Here is a 7,992-nt window from a genome sequence, read left to right as displayed (position 1 = left end):
GAAACCGGAACATGTATTCTGTATGATAAATTATCACCATAACATGTAGAGATATTGCTGTATGTGAATGTTGACTGTACATTCAAAATATAATGTATATACCATAGACGACAGAACAGGAGTGCCCTGTTATAACAAACTTGCTTTACAACAAGGTACTTCTTGTGATGAGGTGACTTTGGCCAACCCAATTTACCTTTCAGGTATTAGCTGGCCACTTTTGATATGTTTACAATGAGGTAAAATTGAGCGTCTTCGTACCATCATAATACAGTGCTCACCACTTAATCTGGAGGGGTCGGGAGACAAGATTTTCTCCTGTTTAAGCAGTGCCCTCGCTTAAGTGGTAGATATAGCATGCAAAAAATTTGTTATCTCAAGTTTTGTTGCATTTAAGCGGGGTTCAAGCTTAAGCGGTTCCCAATTAACAGGTGAGCACTGTAACAGGGTTCCCTGTTTTGCAATTTGATCTACCAAGACATGTATCATGGATGAAGAATTGCTGTTGGGAAATTTCTCTCAAGATAGAGTGAAGATGCCAAGAAGACTGATCAGTGAAATTTTCTGAAGGTTGCAAAGAAAGTTCTGGACATAATCTGTACTACCACGTAATGCCAGCAGCTTAATTGTCTCTAACAGTGTTAGAAGTATGACAGTTATGAGTGAGCAGTCTGTATGATTTTGGATTTGTGACTCAATTGTAGCCTGCTCAAAACTGCATATAAATCTGTACGTGCAGTTACTGTACAAACAAACAACCAAACTGACATGCTGCTAAAACTGACAAAATTAGGAAATTAAAGGGACTGTACAGTTCTGGTTGAGGTGAGGATTTAGCTTTTAATATTTTGCAAGATATTCAGAAACCACTCTATGAGATGTCAAAGAGCATGCAATTCTAAGGGGTATCAAAAGTTTATTTGATGAAAATCTGTTTTGAAATGGCTGAGATATCCAAAAACAATTTAAATCAAAGAGATCCTGATAAAAGGCGTGGCTTGTTGCCTTTCATTTAAAATTACCACTTTTTTGGATGTCTCAATCATTTGAAAAACCAATTTTCATCAAATGAATGTTGAATCCTTCTTAAAATTACATGCTCTTTCGTATTTCATAAGAGGTTTTTCACTATCTCACTTAGGATCGAATGTTATAAACCTGAATCCTCACCTCAACCAGTACTGTACAGTCCCTTTAAAGGAGAGAGCAATAAAACATGTAATACATTCTGATAATGGCATTCCTTTTCCACCCATGAAAGTCTTCCCTTCACAAGAATCTGCTTCAATGCACGCACAGACAATGGACTTTCTACGATGTCCAAAATTGTGCTATAAAATAATGTGTGTCAGTTCAGCAGGCCATCAAAATTAAGCTTCAGTTGTGTGAGGATTGTAACTCACAGTTACTTTAATGTCCATCACAGTTACATAATTCTGTTATGTTCTGCTTCACTAAGTTGAAAAAAAAAATTGTAGTACATGCATCATACTCTTACAGGGATGTATGTCAGATGTATTTATTGTGAAATACACATGTTGCCGATTGACGACTAAAAATTACGAAAAATAAAAACTATAACTGCATATATCAATGTATAGTGAAAAATCCTCAAATCTGTGGATTCCTTTTCAATCTGTTTCACTTATTTGCCGCCTTCTATAATGTCATATCCTGTTTCACAGCTCACCCTCCCGTGCACTTTAACCACCTGCACACACACACACATACACACACACACACGCACACACACACACATACAGCTGTACATGCTTTTCCAGGTCACATGACTTTAAGTATGTCTATGCCAGATATCTGCATTAATAAGGTTAATTACCTCCCCCAAGCAGGTGAAACTTATGCCGGCTGCAGTTGTTTTCGGTTCCTTTATGTCTGTATGTTTGTCTGTCTGTTTTCTGTTTGTGTGCAAGATAACTTAACCCTGAAAGGGCTGGGGGTGGGGGGTTGTCCCCCGACATCTGGCGTGCGAATTGTTTTGACTGCGCCACTTGCTGACTTTTTACTTCCAAGTCTCGCACATCTTATTTTTCGTCCATTTTTCACCATTTTCGTAAAAATCAGACATACCGTTACGATGCTGCGTGACCTTTTATACATGCTTGTCAGACCGAAAATAGCTGAAAATCGTGATTTTGTGTACAAAGTCTATGCAAATAGTTTTCTCGCCTTATTCAAAAAGATATGATTATTTTCTCTTTAAATGGCTGAAATCAATTCATTTTAGCATAATTATGCTTAAAATAGGTTCTGTAATAAATTTTGAGGAAAAAAAAGTCGGAAGACAAAGAAATACATAAGGAATTCATAAAACAATGGAATACATAAGAAATTAACTTTGATACCAGATTTTTTTTTTTTCGAGTACACTGTTAGGAATGCTACAAAGAATAATGTCATCAAAAATGAGGTCAAAGGTCATAAGGGTCATGAAGGACATTTGTAAAAATAAGCTTAATCTCCCAATAACCCAACAGAGGATGATTGGACTGTTACCAAACTTGCATGGTTTGTTCGTAATGAAGTGAAAAAGAAATGATTGAATTCAGGGTCATGAGGTCGAAGGTCAATTGCCATAGGGGCAGATCGTAATGGATATGGTAAAAACAATTTTCTACTAATAACAACATGAATAACGTAATGATGGATTATTCTGTGGCGGATCCAGGGGGCACACTGGGTGTCCCCATCCCCGCCTTGATTATTCTGAAAATAAGAGAAATAAATAGGGAAAAAATGATAGGGGGCCATGGGACTCCCCTTTGAGTTTTTATAGTGGCACCAGAAAATTGCGCAGAAGCATTTTATTTTTTTTTTTTTTGCTTGTCAGCTGAATAAAATTGGAACCAAAAATATGTATTGTTTTTTGCACCCCCTGCTTTTCTTAGAGTGTTCCTCTAGTTTTAAGATTTTTAAGACTGACAATGAGTTTTACTCTCCTGTATTTATTATCCGCTGAAATCTGGATGCCTTAATTGATTTGTTAAGATATCCAGGGGATCTGTATTCTTTGGCAAGAAGAAACAAAATATAGCAAAATAAAAATAGACTGATAAGAGATGTGGTCATAGGCACCCACCCCCCCCCCCCCCCAAAAAAAAAGAATGGGGGGGGGGGGGGAAGAGGGAGATAAGTTGTCCCCATGGCCCTTTTTTCAATGTTACAGCTCTTTGATTCAAACTAGCACACTCGTAAGGATCACTGTAATCACACAGTTATATAACGAGGATTTGTTTTATAGAGATATAATTCGTAACAAGAATCCAATAATTCTAATACGGCCTCATTTAAAAAAAAAACAACAACAAATATATTGTACTTTTCTCATCGCGAGAATTGCTCTGAAATTGCCACCTTCGCCCAGATCCCCGGTTTGACAGTCGGTGCCCGATAAGCTAAACATATACTTTCCTTTTTTTTTTTCGGGGGGGGGGGGGGTAATCTGATGACAGAATTCTTTTATTATCACATGTTCGGAAATGAGCACTTTGTTTGTTTCTTTCTTTGTTGTTTGCTGGTTCGTTTGTGAATTGTTTTTAGTCGCGTGACTGGTGCACTTTTGAATCGTTTGGAGAAAAGGAATGGGAAAAAAAAAGTTCATGCAGCCATGTCACTGGTAACCCCTTCATTGCTTTGAGATAAAATTCATTCAGTCCATTCAGTGATATCGGGACATCGATTACAATTCGTTATGCCGATGGTTTGTTATTCCGAAGGTTCGTTAATCCAAAATGACTTAAGATTCGTTTTTCGGAAGGTTCGTTATTTTGAAAATGAGCCCCCAAAAAGTTTTGTTATTCCGAAGGTTCTTTAATTTGAAAACAAAATAAGGTTCGTAATTCCGAAGGTTCGTTGATATAGGGCGGACCTTCTTTTTCATTTTCAGATTAACGAAATTTCGGTCAAACGAAAATCACCCGGAACATCATCATGCGAGGCCCTATCTTGCAGTGTACAGAATATACATTTCTGAGTGCATGCACTGTTAATATTATATATATATATATATATATATATATATAGGCCTATATGTCATAATTATATTCAATTCAATTCATACATTTATTCAGTAATAAAAATCGTTTGGATATAAAATGTTTACAAAATGTAGCAGGTACAGTTCTGAGAAAGCCAGAGGCTTGTTGAAAAAAAAAAAAAAATGTACCCCTGAAAACAAATCATACACAATCATCATATTGCAATTTAAACATTGAAATACCAAATGATAAAAGGAGCACAGAGAGAATAAAACATATTAAAACAAGCACAAAATTAAAATTTACAAAAATTACCGATAACATCAAGGAAACAGTGAGAGAATAAAACATACTAAGTCAGAGGAGAAAACAAATAACAACACATGAAGCAAAGCAAACAAAACAAAACGAGGTATAGAACGAGACTACAAATATACATGTTAATGGTACGAAAAAGCATTACCGATTTTAGCACATGTAAATTACATAATAAAAAAAATGTAATTCAAATTTCCTATTTTAACTAGAATGAGGAGAAGGCAAGAGCAAATCGAAATTTTTTCTTGAAATTGTGCAGAGGCAGCTTTTTAAGATTTTCCGGAATTCCGGAGTTCCAAATATTAGATCCATGAAACCTTATCGACTTTTTTTTGGGCACGAGTTGTTCGGAAACAAAATGGATAAAGATTAGATTGATGCCGTGTGTTTTTTGAGTGAATTTCATTACAACGTTTGAAATAATCCATAAAAACAGGTGGAAGTGTATTGTGAATAAACTTATACATAAAAATTCCAGTCTTGTACAAAACCAAATCAGACAGAGATGAGACGCCGAGGCGTCGAAATAGATCATGTGTCAGGGCCGGCGCAGTGTTTTCAAAAGTGTGGGGGCCCACTTCCGGGTTTCATGAGCTAACAAGCAAAAAAAAAAAAAAAAAAAAAAAAAAAAAGTCCTCAGCTCATCTCTCCCCGTCCACTTCAGGGTTTCTTCACCTGACAAGCAAAAAAAAAGTCCTCAGCTCATTCTCTCCCCTCCCATTTCATTTCCGGGTGTTATAAAAAAAAAAGGTCTTCAGAGAAAACACATAACCTTACCGCCGCCATACTTCAAGATCTCTATCTATTTCTATTTTAGTGCCACTGTAGGTGCTGTCCATTTGCAGGCATCGTTGGATAAGAAGGCTACCACATCAGTAGGACGAAAAAGGCATAAATAGAATAAAGAGATATAAAGAGATATATTATCATGACATCATAAAAGAGCATTTGACTTACCTTTTTTTCAGAAGGTGACGGGGGATATGATATTACCCTAAACATTGCTAAACATTGTCTCTATATTGATAAATTTTTGTAACACACAATTCGTAACTTTGGAATGGCGTCTCCAAATATCCTCGGTAAATGTATTGTGTTCTGCTAATGATATTTCTGCGTTCACTTACATGACTTCATTTACATATAATATAGGCCTATATAGGATATCCCCCCCCCCCCTTAAAGGCAGATGATATGGTAATCGATAATTAATGGCGGTCATCGGCACAGCTGATGTCATATTTATAACGAGAGAGTAAAAACGAAAGTCATTTTTATTGCGGGGGGGGGGGGGGGAGGAAGGGTGTGAGCTTACAAGTTCTTCACGCAAAAAATGAACACAGTCGGTGCAACTCCTTGGGAATAATACTGTATCTTCGCCTCCATCAAGCTAGGAGCTGTTTTGATTAACCCTTTGTGTGTCACGTTTATTTCCTGTCCATAGTTTGTGGGTGAAATTTGTGCACATTGGACTCATCGGCATAGAAAGGGTTAAAGGTAGGGAATCCCAAAGAGTTGTATAAACGTGATATCGTTACTTCAACGCATCTTTCTTGATACAGTGTATCACCAACAAGATGTGGCATAGTGGATAATTCTCCCGATCGGGAGGACCCGAGTTCGAGTCCCGCTCAGCGCTTACGTCCTTGGACAAGATGTTTTTACCCACATTGTCCCTCTCGACCGGGTGTATAAATGGGTACCTGGCAACGCTAGGGTAATAATAATAGCAGGGCCCTCTGGTAGAGCAGTGACAACACTGAAGAGGCTACCCTGGATAAATAAGACCTTATTATCATTTTATATGAGCTCAGACTTCAGATTATGTACTTAAATTGACAAACATATCAAAAGCGTTTTATTTTTTATAAGTTTTGAGAGCAATCAAGTTTGTCTGATAAACTAATAAGAAGGATTGGTATGCACAAATGAACACACACACACACACACACACAACAGCAACAACAACAACAACAACAACAACAAAAACCCTTACTACTTTAATCGGTCACGACTTGAACCACAGTAGGCCTACGGCAAGAAACGTCTTTCTTGAGTTATTCACTGTAACAGTCACAAGTAGGCCTATCAAATGTATTCAACACGCTTAGGTAAAGGTACATCATTTCGCCATTTCTTGCAAATCATAGGCCTACGGCTAGCTTTGGAGAGCAAGGCATAGCCATAGGCCACGAGCTACCGTCTGACAATTAATCCTAAACTAGCTGTCAAGTTAATTAATTGTTCCTTCATGTGACTTTCCACGACTGTATTGATAGAGGAAAGTTATTTTCTTGATACGATACTCAGCCGCAGATACAATTATGTACCCCTACATTTAGTGAATCTTCTTCTTCCTGGAGGATAAATTTTGGTTTTGTTCGATATGAATAAAGCGTATCCTGTAACGAGTGTCTCGTTTTAGCGGTAGTGCTACGAAACAAAAGAGCATGTCGTTGAGTAATGCCCATTTCTGATGCGATTTTCCGTATGAAAGTGGTGTTGTTTGTTTTTTTTATCCGAGTCCCGAGAAGATACAATCTGGTGTCGATTACTATGACCGCCGTTTGAACTGTGTTTGTGAAAAGTGGCAAGACTTTCGCTCCTGGCAAACATCACGGTGCTGTGATATGTGATGTGCTCTTACAACGTCGAATTCCAGAAGTAGGGGAATCCCCCAAAACACTTTCGAGGTGCTTTGTGTGCGTGCACACAATGCTACACACACACACACACACACACACCAAAGAGGTTCTATATGTAATAGAGCGCGCGCTCGCATGTAGAAGCGGGGCCACTTGAACGACCCGCCGCCATTTTCAAAGAGGTCGACTACAAGAAGCCTGAACCCGGAAGTGCCTATAGTAATACACGTAAAGTACAGCTTCGAAGGTGGGGTTGGGTTGAAAAAATCATTCTAATTTCAAGGAAAATCAGTATTTGTCCATATGCCTCCGGATTTTATAAGAGAGATATATTCTCAACACAGTATACGTGTTTTGATGAAAAAAGGACTTGCTCTAATGTGTAATGTGCCTTCATTGATTTCAATCAATGTTTTCTAGAAGTACTTTCATTAAGTATACTCTTCTGTTTCATTCATTATTCTAATGGTATATAATGTACACTGTAAACACTTTATACATAAACCTGTGCTTTGTAACATATACATGACTTGTTGTATATCCATAGTACGGTTCATAATTGTGCCCTTGTAAATAGTGTATATGGTGTTTTTGTTATTCCACTCAGCCTTATCTTTGATATTATTTTGTCTATAATCTGTAGGGGGACTACATTTAACAAGCAGTGCTTCTAAGTAGTCCCCTCCACATTTGTACATTGTGTGATAAAAACATGAAGCCACAATTGCCAAACAGGCATTCGTGCATTGAATACTACATGTGTAAAGATTGCAAAAAAGGTGTGGTGTACACTCTTTGGTATGGGAGTACTGATTTCACATAATAGGCCTATATATGTCACTTAGAAACATCAGACACACACACAACACACACTCGCACACACATACAACACACACACACACACACACACACACACACACAACACACTGTACGTGTATGTGGTGTGTGTGTGTGTGTGTGTGTGTGTTGGAATTTGAACAAAATGTGGTTTGGTGTGTACATTCGTGTGCGTTATTAGCGTATGTGTAATGTGT

Source organism: Diadema setosum, chromosome 12 (assembly GCF_964275005.1).
Source record: "Diadema setosum chromosome 12, eeDiaSeto1, whole genome shotgun sequence".
Classification (NCBI taxonomy): domain Eukaryota; kingdom Metazoa; phylum Echinodermata; class Echinoidea; order Diadematoida; family Diadematidae; genus Diadema; species Diadema setosum.
Note: the sequence above shows the minus strand (reverse complement) of the source record.